Below are 11,979 nucleotides of genomic sequence, written 5' to 3'. Positions count from 1 at the left end.
TTGGCCTTTAGATTTTTCTATGGTTTTCTCTGTCGGTTCTATCTTTGGTTGTGCTAGAGTTCTCCCACTACTTAGTGTAACTGCCTTATAATGCTCCCTTGGGTTCATTTCTGGTTGGCTTGGCAGTTTGCCAGCAGCCTTACTTGAAGAACTTGCTTGCTAAGCAATTTGATTCTCTAGCATCTTGTTATGAGTAGCAAGTTGGTCCACTCTGTAAGTCAGCTGTTCAATCAATTCATTTTGTTGTTGTTGAGCTGTTAGGAATCTTTCCATCATGGTTTCCATGGTCATCTTCAGTTCAGGTTATTAAGGTTGGAGAGGTAGTGATGGCTGTACAAAGTTTTGACCTCTGTTCTGAAATCCAGGGGGTGCTGGTGGTTTGTACCCTTGTTGCTTGTTTATTGGCTGGTTCTGCTGATTGGACCATGAGAAATTTGGGTGGTTCCTCCATCCAGGGTTGTAAGTTTTTAAATATGGATTGTTGGGCTGCCTCTGGTTGAAGTTTCCTCCATTATTCACATAGGTCATCTATTCTGTGGAGGGTTCATTGAAATTGTTGTATTCTAAACTCATCTATCCTCCTCCACAGCTGTCCTCATGTTGACTATTTGTACCAACGGCATTGGCTTGCATTCTTTTGAGTCTCTTTATGAGTTGATCAAATTGAGCATTTATCATGCTTAGCGCGTCTACTTCTAGGACCCCTGTAGTTCTCCTTACATTTCCTCTTTCATTAGACCACTCATAATTATGGTATGCAACCCTTTCTAGAAGTTCAAGTGCTTGTGTCTGTAACATCCTCAATTTCGTAGTCCGTACATCCTACTATTTCGACGGCTAATGTCTGCCTCGGAAAGTCGGAATGTAAGGAACTACACTGTAATGACAGTGAGGAAGTATAAAATAATGAAATATGTGATAAGAAAAATTAAGAAAAAATAATAGAGATAAAATGTGACTAAGTTAAATGAACCGAACCCATAGCGATGGGTAAAGATATTTAGACATTGATATAGAGTCTTATAATTATTTTGATATTTTTTTCATAAAAGAATGATTTAGGTATTTTAAAATATATTTAGAAGTTGTAGTGATATTCCCTCTGGAAGCAAGAATAGATACCTTCCATTGATGGAGTTTGTGTATAGTGATGTTTACTAAATAAGCATGATGATATCAAGATATAAGTTTTGTATGAGGTAAATGCAGAATACCTAGACAAAGGGTAATTTAACAGAGTTGGAATTAGTAAAAGAGACTAAAGGACTAGTAAGGATTCCAATATATTGGTAAAAGAGACTGAAGGACCAGTAAGGATTCCAATATGAGAAATCAAAGAACTAATAAATAATAGACTTTCATGAATAAAAATAATAAAGGCAAAAGAAAACAATGATGGGAAAGTGAATAAAATTTTGAGATAACGATAATCTCAGTTGTTTGAATTCGAAGAATTTCGAGGACGAAATTCTTTTTTAGAGGGGAAGAGTTGCAACATCCTCAATTTCGTAGTCCATACGTCCTACTGTTCCGACGGCTAATGTCTGCTCTGAAAAGTAGGAATGTCTGGAACTACACTGTAATGACAGTGAGGAAGTATAAAATAATGAAATATGTGAAAAGAAAAATTAAGAAAAAATAAAAGAGATAAAATGTGACTAAGTTAAACGAGCCGAACCCATAGCGATGGGTGACCACACCGGGAAGTTACAACGAAGACCGTTGACTAGCCCTAAACCATGGGGAACTCGTGAAAATATTTTCGAGACATAATTAAAGGTCTATTGAGGTGTAATTGATATTGAAAATGTCAAAGAAAAATTAGTAAGTCAGTATAAACGGAAAACGAAAATTAAAGAAATCGGCGGTACAAGGAGTAAACCGGTAATACTGAAAAATTCACAATACAACCCGAAGAGGGGCATTTTGGTCAATTGACACCTAGAGTTGACTTTTGACCTCAATGTCTATTAAAAATAAATGGTATTACACTTTGAAAATTTCATGAAAAATTAAATTGTGGTACATTATATAAATAGTGGAAGAAATGAGGCAAATGTGCAAATAATGAAACTTTAATTAATTAAACATTAAATTATTCCTAAGTGCTCCACTAACTCTCATCTTGGGCCACCTATATAAGTAATTGGGATAGATTGTTCCACTAAACCATTTCATTTTCTTCAATTCCACTTCCATGGCCGAATATGGGTCTCCATTTTTCCTCCATGAGAATTCATCATGCAAGCTTCAATCCTCCCCCATTTTCAATTTAAAACTCAAGGTTCCCTTCATCAAACTTTGTCTTCACACCATGGGAAAGCTTTGGGCAGCAAGAAAAAGAAGAAATTTCAAGGTTTAGCAAGCTCTAAACAAAGGTTAGTGCTTAATCTTTCCATTTTCCTTCAATAATCCTTGTGTTGAGTTTTGGGTAAGTTGAATTGCTAAGAAAAATTGAGGAAATGATGAGTGTTGATGAACCTTAGTTTTGGTAGCCATGAAAATGCATGGTTAGTGACTTATTCTTATATTTAATGGATGGGAATTAAGGTTGATTAACTCAAATGGAAGTTGTAGTAGGTTAATGTTCAAGTATGTGCATGTTAGTGCTTGAATTAAGGGTTTGAAATGGGACCTTGATGCTTTGGCAAACTGCCATGTTTGGCAGCCTACAATATCATGAATTTGTGTGTGTGAATATGAAGTTTATTAATGAAATATGATAGTGTTAAATTGTGGGCAACATGTGTAGTTGATATTTAGGTATGAGTATATGGAAGTGTATGTGTAATATTGATATTGAGGTATGTTGAATTTTGGTGGAAGTGAATGTTGAACTTGGATGGTGTATAGTGTGCATTAAGCACTTGAGTGTTCTGCCCAAAATACTTGCCGAAATTGTGTACAATATATATAGAAGTTCCATGATTAACTATTGAAGTATTAGGAGGAGGAGGATTGTCAAAATTGGAAGTGTGATGTTTAAATGCAGGTTGTGTATGTTGGCAGCACCTAAATTAGGTCGTAAGTGTAAAACTGTGAACCCAATTAGTATGAGGCCAATGGAGAGTGAAACTAGACACCAAATAGGCCAACTTTCATGTTGAAATGTTGCCAAAATTCTGCCTAGAAACTGACCTTAAAAATGACCAAATCCGGAATGGCAACCTTGCAGGCCCAGATTTTTGACCATATGAATAGTAATGATTAGGATGACCATAACTCACACAAAATAGGTCTAATTGACCTGAAATTTTTACCATGGATAGCTAAGCCATAGAGCTACAATTCTTATGAAGACACCAAAGCCCAGAAATGACCAGAACTAAGTCAAATAGCTTGCACAAGTGCAGGTACCAAAACTGCCAGAACTAAAAGTCACCTAAAATTGACCAAATTTTGCTCTAAAGGTGCAATCTGTCTAGCTTTAGTAAATTGACCATATCTTGGTCTATACAACTTAGAATGACCTGAAATTTTGCTCAGAGTGCAGTAAGACATAGAGCTACAATTTTGCTTCTTTGACCAGAAGCTAAAAACCAAGAGAAATAAGACTTTAAGCTAGATCAATCTAGCAAACAAAAATTGAAAATTTGAGATTTACATACAATGATGCTTGAAGCAATTTGACAGTGAATGCCAACTTGTAAAAATGGTAAATTGCACTATATTGGAAGCACATTGAATTACGAATTGTGACATGTTGATACTAGAATCAACTTATGCATGATGTATGAAAAGGTCAACATTTTCATTGTCTAGTGAATTGTTTAATGACCAGTAAATCCTAAAAATAAATATTTAATCTTGTACTATGCCCTAATTTGCCTAGTTAACTAGTTTGGATAGGTTGGCATGCCAATAGGATTCTGACAGCTGTTCTGTACATGACTTTACGTCATATTGTGTTTTATGGCTTATTATGCCATACTATGATTTTAATAGCCTATGGCTATGCAGATTGTATTATTATACTCGACTTAATGCCTGATTGATTATATGGCTTTTTAGCCACACTATTTGTACACCGGGAGACACTTTGTTACTGATAGTGTGATGGCCTGAGGTACTAAGTACCCAGTGCTAGTATATCCGTTTATCTAGTCTGGTCAATGTATAGACTACATGGGCAGTCAATTAAAACATTATCCAATTCAGGCAGCTAAGTTAAGTATAATAAAATTTCAGTACAATTAAATTAAGTATTGAATAAATGAGTAAAAGAGATTAGCAAAAGAAAGCTAACAAAAATATAAATTGCAGAACCGTAGAGACTTGAAATACAATACAGTTAGAATAATTTGTATACTGAGCAGTATTACTGAAAAGTTATAAACTAAGCACTTCCAAAGAGGAACAAACTAGTATATAAGATCGTTGATACTAGAAATACCATACCAAATTAAATTTATTCCTAAGTATCCAAATTATGATTTATTTCTTTCTTTATTTATATATGTTATTTCTTGTTATACTATTGCACCACTAAGAAGAAATGCTTAGCGCGATGGAATTGCTTCCTCGGTATTGAAGGTAAAAACAATAGACCGTCGATTGAGATTTTTGGAGTCCAGATCTGCAGAAGTGTCGAAAGAGTTCAAGATTGTCACCTCCCCAAAAATGCATGTAGATGGGGCTCATTTTAAGCATGTTTTATAATCTGTACCTTATAATTACTGCTATTATTGTAATGTGAATTAATAACTGTAATTTTATTTGTATATCCTGTCCTTGATAAATTTATGTACTTAATAGGCAAATTATATAAGTTAATTAAATATAAGAATTCTGATATTTGAGTTGATTATCTAATCATAATGATTCTGAATGAGATTGAGTTTGAGAAATTTTGAGACTATATCTGAGTTTGAGAAACTGTTGAGAATGCTTTGAGATAATCTGAGTTACGAATTGAGTATATATATTGAAATTGTTTTTGGCAGGTTCAGAAAAACTGTTAGTCCAAATTACAGCCGGCTCTCTGCTGGACTGTCGTTAAAATTTTTGAAATTTCCAAATTAGTTAGATTTTGATAAACAGTAAAAATAGCCTAAACCTTAGATAAAGCTTTTGAACAAGTAATCAATAACTGTAATGAAATCGAATAAGATCAGGTGCTCCGGCACGCCGTGTAGCACGCCTTGCTCCGCTACACTGTAGACGGGTGAGGGGTGTTACAGTGTCACTGTTTTCTCCATTAAATCACCTTCTGCAGCTAAATCAACTGTGCTCCTTGTAGAGGGTAGCAACCCATAATAGAAATTTTGCACTAATAGCCAATCCTCTATGCCATGGTGTGGACATTCCCTCTGCAGGTCTTTATATCTTTCCCATGCGTCATAAAGTAATTCTCCTTCCTTTTGTCTAAAGGTGTTGAACTCTAGCCTCAGTTTTGCAGTCTTTGCAGGTGAAAAATACCTTGCTAGAAAAGCTTGAGAGAGGTTTTCCCAAGTGGTGAATGTTCCAGCCAGTTGAGAAAGTAACCACTTCCTTGCTCTGTCCCGAAGGGAGAATGGGAATGCTCTGAGTCTTATTGCTTGATTAGACACTCAATTCATCTTGAATGTGTCACATAGGGCAAGAAAGCATTATAGGTGATAGTGTGGGTCTTCTATTAGTGAACCTGCAAATTGGGTTTGTTGAATCATTTGGAGCCATGCTGGTTTTAATTCAAAGTTATTGGCTTCCACTGTGTGTCTAGTGACACTGGGCTGAAATCTTTGGACAGATGGTGCTCCGTAATCTCTCAAGAGTCTTGGTCTGTCATTATTATCGGCCATGGTTGGAATTTCAGGATCTCCTTGACCGTGCTCTTGATGTTTCCTTTCCCTCCTGATGGCTCTCAGAGTTCTGTCTATGTCCATATCACAGTCCAAAATTTCTTCTTCTGGCCTTCTTCTGATCATATACCAGATCGGGCACCTAAGAGAAAAGAAGAGAAATACAACCAGTAAAATAAAATTAAATAATAAATATAATTGCCTAAATCAATTTAATTGTCTTTCGCTTGACATTAATAAAGCCAAAAGTCCCTGGCAATGGGGCCAAAAACTTGTTTGGCTGATTTTACATCCCCGCAAGTACACGGATCGCTAACAAGTAATAAAGTAAGGAGTAGAGTATCATTCCCGTGAGGAATTTGATTAGCAAGGAATAAAGGTTGTTAACCTTAAACACTAGAACAAAATGATTTATTTGAAACAATTCTTGAATTAAGATTTCACACTTGAATCTTACTAGGGATGTTATCTCGTTTATTTACTGAATTAAGGATCATTTTCCTTGATGGAAATCAGTCCTAAGTTATCCTAAATCCTCTCTCAAGGCACCTAGGGTGTATTGTAATTAACTCAAACCCAACTTTCATGGTGATCAAATTAATTAAAATCCTTTAAGATCTTTGACCAATTTTGAAGTTCCACAAAGGTATCAGCCTATGTCTAGGTCAGAATTCCCAGGTTCAAGATCTTGATTTTCTAATATTAATCTTCACCTTTCAATCCTTCAATTAACATCTACAATCATGGCTTAGTCCTTTAAGATCTTTGACCAATTTTGAAGTTCCACAAAGGTATCAGCCGATGTCTAGGTCAGAATTCCCATGTTCAAGATCTTGATTTTCTAATATTAATCTTCACCTTTCAATCCTTCAATTAACATCTACAATCATGGCTTAGTGGGTACCAGCACATAGCATGCATTAAGATTACAAGAAATTAAATCAAGGAATGAATCTCAAATCCAATAAATAAAACTTAGTATTCATCCATAGTAATAATTACAAGCATTACTCTCCCAAATCCAGAATAAGAAAACTACTCACTCATGGTGAGTTCAGCACAAATCATGATAAACGGTAAAAACAATAAAAAGAAAACCATGTAGAAGAAATAAAACAATAAAAATCTGTCTAGGGAGATGAAATGAAGGAACCGAAGAGAGTTTGCAGCTTTGATCTTGCGGAGCTTCAGCTAGAAAACTCCTTTTGGTACTGATGTTTCTCTCCTCGAGATGGCTGGAGAGAGTGCAAAGTGTGGATTTCTCTCCTTCAAAACTCCTCAAAAGTGCTGTAAAAGATAAAAGAGAGCCCCCTTTTTTCTGATGTTTTCTCTTCTATTTATAATGGTTGCTCTAGGGTTAGGTCATTTTGAGTCCAAAAGGCTTTAGGAGTCTCATTTGAATCAGAAAACAAGAGTAGGAATTCGAGTTATAAAATTGGTTGCTGCATAGTACATGGGCCGTGTAACTTGCTAGAGTGGAACTGCGGAGTCTTGCATTGGCACAGAGAGTTACACGAGTCTGCGCTAACTACACGGGCCTGGTTACATAGGCCATGTACTATTGTTCCCATAAGGTTCTTCAAGCTTATGCCCGGTAGAGACTTGCACGGGTTCCTGTAGATTACACGGGTCTAATTACACCACCCATGTACTTTTGTTTCTCCATTGGGTATCTGGCTTTCTTCTGGCAGAAGGTTACACAGGTCTGGGGCTTGGCTTACATGACCCGTGTACTTTGTATCAGCAGTAATGCTCAGTCTCTTGACCTCTCCAAGCTTCTTTTTGCACTCCTATACTGGGGCTTCAACCAAACACCTGAAATGATGTAGAAAACATGGAATTAAGGGCTTGACAATAGAAATTACAAAAACTAATGAAATCAACTACTATGCATAAAAATACTTGCCTAAATGTTGTGAGATAGTATACAAATGTGCTTAAAAACATCTATACAATTCAAGTGTATCAACCATCTCGAGGGCCCGATCGTAGCTCAGTTCTGGTCGATGACATCAACAAAGACACCGAGCTTCCCATGGTCTTTTCCCATAGTTGGTGAGGGCTACCTTCCCCATCTCCATGTATCTCTTGAATGGCATCTTGAAATAGGGAGTGGTTAGATCCGCAGGAACAAGATAGGTACAATGTAGTGGAAGGAAATTTGTAATTGTTGATCTTGAGAGATCGCCTAAATGATGTGATCTGACCTTTTGGAAATGAAATGAAGTTTTATTTATTCAAAATTGATGGTTTATTTTATTTTATTATTGCATTATTTTCTAATCTCTTATAACTATATTTGATCTGATCTCATAACTCACACTCATAGACCGATCTCTCCTGATCGTTCTTTAAATATCCAATCTCCCTACCATGTTTCTGGAATTCTCCATTAATGAGTCATCAAAATAGCCCAATCCCATTAATCGATGCATCTCTTGGGGCTGCGTAAGCATTTAATGCTCAAGCAAGTATAAATAGGGAGGAGCGTGGGCCATTTGTCTACTAACGCCTTTTTGAGATTCTCTGAGCAACTACTTACATTCTTTCCTACCTTCTAAAGTTTTCTGGCACTGTTTTATACTACGGTAAGAGTTTTAATCTTTTTCTGATCGATTTTATCTTTTATTTTTGAAAATGAGTGGTACCGACGGTTAGAGAGCTGCCAGTCCTCTTTCTGTTCATATCTCGTGGACATTGAACAAAGGTGAGGTGGCCAGACCCAATGAGCAACCTGAACATTCTACAACCACTATCCCAGCCCATGGTCAGGCGACCAAGTCAAAACAAGCATCGTCTTCAAGGAAAGAGAACTTACCCATGGACGAGTGGCCATCGGTTCTCAAGGAGACCGATCTCCAGTCTATTTGCTAAGAGTACAACCTTTTGACTGACTCCTTTGAACTTATCAGATGTCATGGTGATCTCCGAGCTAATCATTTCTTTGAAGAAACTAACCTGATCATGGTATATGAAGAACAATTGAAAGCCAGGCTTCGGTTTCACCTGAACCAATAGAGCCATTCTGAAGTTCCACCATGTCTGTGTAGCCTAGGTGCATCCAAACTCCTGGCAGACTCTGGTGGCTTTCAGAGGTTTATGCTGAGCTAAGAAGCTAGGGCCTACAGCGAAGGTTTTTGCCGAGTTGCATAGGCTCGCTCAGTGGAAGGACGATGAATATTGGTTTTTTCAAGCCAAGCTAAACTGCGGGTTCTTCACCGATCTCCCTTCTTCATTGAAGAATTGAAATGATCGATTTTTCATATTGAGGAGTAAGGACCCGAATGGCTTTGAGGGCATCCCACATAGTTGGCAGTATTTGGTTCCTTTAGTTCCAAAGAAGATCGCCCTAAATAAAGATGAGGATGCCATGGTAAAGGAGTTGAAGGATCAGGCGGCCACTCACAAGTACTCATGTTTGGACGCAATTATGGCTGAACTAAAATGGTGGTTAATGCGAGTGATCACCCGTGAGGACTATGAGCTGCAAATCTCTTACCTCGACCCTGGCATCGGTATAATCTAGATTTTCAGTCTCCTAACTTTGGTGATCTCACTAACTTTTTCTCTATGCAGGTATGGCGGGAGGTGAGAGTTCCAAGGAGATCCACAAGCGAAAAAGGGAGTTCGCTCAGAAAGTGTGGGAGATGAAAGTTGCTACTTCTACTGTCACTCAGACACCAAGGTGGGACTTGGTAGAAGTACCGAGCTATCCTTTCCGACCTCCAGAGTAGCCAGCATCAGAGGTAGAGGTGGTTCCTTCTCTACCTCGATAGGCCAAACCTCCACCTCCATCGGTCTCTTCAAGTGCAGAAGGGGGACCTTCCCGACTGGTCGTAAGGACTCTTTCTCTAGGTGCTTAGGTGCTTATCCATTCTGTAGAAAGGAATTGCTCAGTTTGGGGTAATCCTGACCCAGCCAAGGTCCTGGGCGTCGCTATCTGTTTTCAAGAAGATCGGAATAGATTGGCCCCAGATAGCATTGACAATCTCCTGGCTCAAATGATGAGCCTGGGTTTGGAGGCTATTGTGAACCACCATCTGATTAGAGAAAAGGCTCATCTCTTGAGACAGGAGATTCTGAAGGCGGTCTAGGATGCATCTTCCTCTAAGGCCCAACTCTCTACTGCCCAGGACTACATCGCCGATATAGAAGATCGGGTGAAATCTTATGAGGAAAGGATAGTTGAACTGGAGTGAGAACTTGAAGATGCTCGGGCTTGCCAATCTGTCGATGTCACTCGACTTACTGAAGAGATCAAGGCAAAAGAAAAAGAGGCTCTTGCGAGAGAGGCTGGTGCTTATGTGAATGCTCATGGCGATCTTCTAACTGAGCTCACAAAGCGCCATCCTGAGGAGGACTTCTCCTGGGTGGTGGATCTCGTCCCAAGAGCTGACGAAGATAGTGAGAAGGAGCCTGAGAGAGAGAGGGGGAATGATGGACTTGAAAATGTAACTGAAGAGCAGGATAAGGGAGACCCTCCTGCCGAATGACTTGTATATTTTTATATTTTGAAATGAATCTAAGTCTTTTTCATGGTCAATTTTCTTGTTGAGATCGAAAAACATCCAAACCAAATTGCCTAAGTACTTAATCAATTGAATACAGTTTAAAATTAAACTTGAGACGGTTATTAATCATAAAACATCAAGCCACTTCAAGAGATCGGAAAACCATTACACGTGAACATGAGATCGGACGGTGCTGTGATTGAATATCAACTGAAACCTTGAAACATTTGAAGAGTGATTTAGTAGAATTGTAAAGATTTGAAAATGACTTGAGCTTATTAGGGTTGGAATCATTATTTAGTGATCAGATAAAACCTTAGCTTTATTGAGAAATGTTTGAATAATTCGAGCGAGATACTTGATAAAAAAACCATATGCAGATTTAGAATTTTGAGGTATTTGAACATAGAGAGATCGGAAAACAATAGCATGTAAGATTGAATGGTCCAGAGATCCAATATCAATCCAAAAGCAATCTAACTTGAATGTGAGATCGAGTTATTCCGAAGACAAGCCATTACTGAGTTTGAAAAAGCGACCTGTGATTGGGTCATCAGTTGAGAACATATAACATTAAGATGAATAAAACATAATGAAATTTCAATTTTAAAAGAACATTGCATTTGAGGGTTGACCAAAATATGGTGTCTACTTCAGACTTATAGTGACGGCACATGGGTATACAGACTTCTCCAAGTTAGTGGCCATAGCTCTTAATGTAGAAAGAGTATGAAAAAATGAGCAGTCTAGGAAGGATAGACAGAGAAAGAGAGGTTCTGGATAGGGCTAGTCTAGTACACCAGTTTCTGAGAGTAAGAGGCCCAAGGGTTCCCAGGGCCAGGGCCAGAGACAGAGGTCTCAATTTAGCCAGAGAGGAGGACAGTCTAGAGCATCAGTGGGGAGTTCTCCAGACACAGCAGTAGGGGGATTAGCCTCCATATCGTTATGTACCCACTATGAGAGGAAGCAGCGAGGGGAGTGCCGACTGTTGATCGAGGGATGCTTCCGATGCGGAGCTACTGATCACTTTCTATGGGATTGTCCCCACTGGAGTGTTCCCACTGCCCCACCACCAACTGAGAGATCTGCCCCTGCAGCAGAGAGGGGTAGATGACCCACGAGGCCAGAGGTGACGAGTACTTCACAGAGTCCTACCACAGAGACTGTCGAGCGACCCGAGGCCCGAGTGGTACCTCGAGTATATGCTATGGTTCGGGAGGAGCCAGATCCAGCGGATGTTAGCAGAGGCATATTTTCTCTTAAATACATTAGTATATGTATTGGTAGACCCAATATATGAGTTGAAAGAGGATAGGTGCAGTTCCTCGACTATTTACACCGAGTAAATTTTGAGGACGAAATTTTTATTAGAGAGGAGAAATTGTAACGCCCTCACTTTAGGTAGTCTATACATTCTACTGTTCCGATGACTAATGTCTGTTCGGACAACTAAGATGTCTGGAACTACACTCAAACTAAAGTGAGAAGGCATAAATTAATTGTATAAAGACTAAGAAAAATCAAGAAAAAATAAAACAAGCAAAGTGCAACTCGGTTAAACGAGCCAGGTTCACAGTGATGGGTGACCGTACTGGGAAGCCACTGCGAAGACAGTTGCTGACTCTAGATCCACGAGGAACCCTAGGAAATAATTTTTGGGACTCCAGTGAATATTTATTAAGGTTTAA

General features: G+C 38.5%; 1 non-coding gene across 1 annotated transcript; it reads left to right on the top strand.

Moving 5' to 3' along the window:
* The first annotated feature begins 5,286 nt into the window (after positions 1 to 5,286).
* On the top strand, positions 5,287 to 5,393 carry LOC131179667 (small nucleolar RNA R71). The gene has a single exon (XR_009148555.1). It is a non-coding gene; the product is annotated as a small nucleolar RNA R71 (small nucleolar RNA).
* Positions 5,394 to 11,979: the final 6,586 nt, after the last annotated feature.

Source organism: Hevea brasiliensis, chromosome 4 (genome assembly GCF_030052815.1).
Source record: "Hevea brasiliensis isolate MT/VB/25A 57/8 chromosome 4, ASM3005281v1, whole genome shotgun sequence".
NCBI lineage: Eukaryota > Viridiplantae > Streptophyta > Magnoliopsida > Malpighiales > Euphorbiaceae > Hevea > Hevea brasiliensis.
The sequence above is the reverse complement of the archived record's forward strand: the minus strand, read 5'-3'. Positions and strand labels throughout refer to the sequence as shown.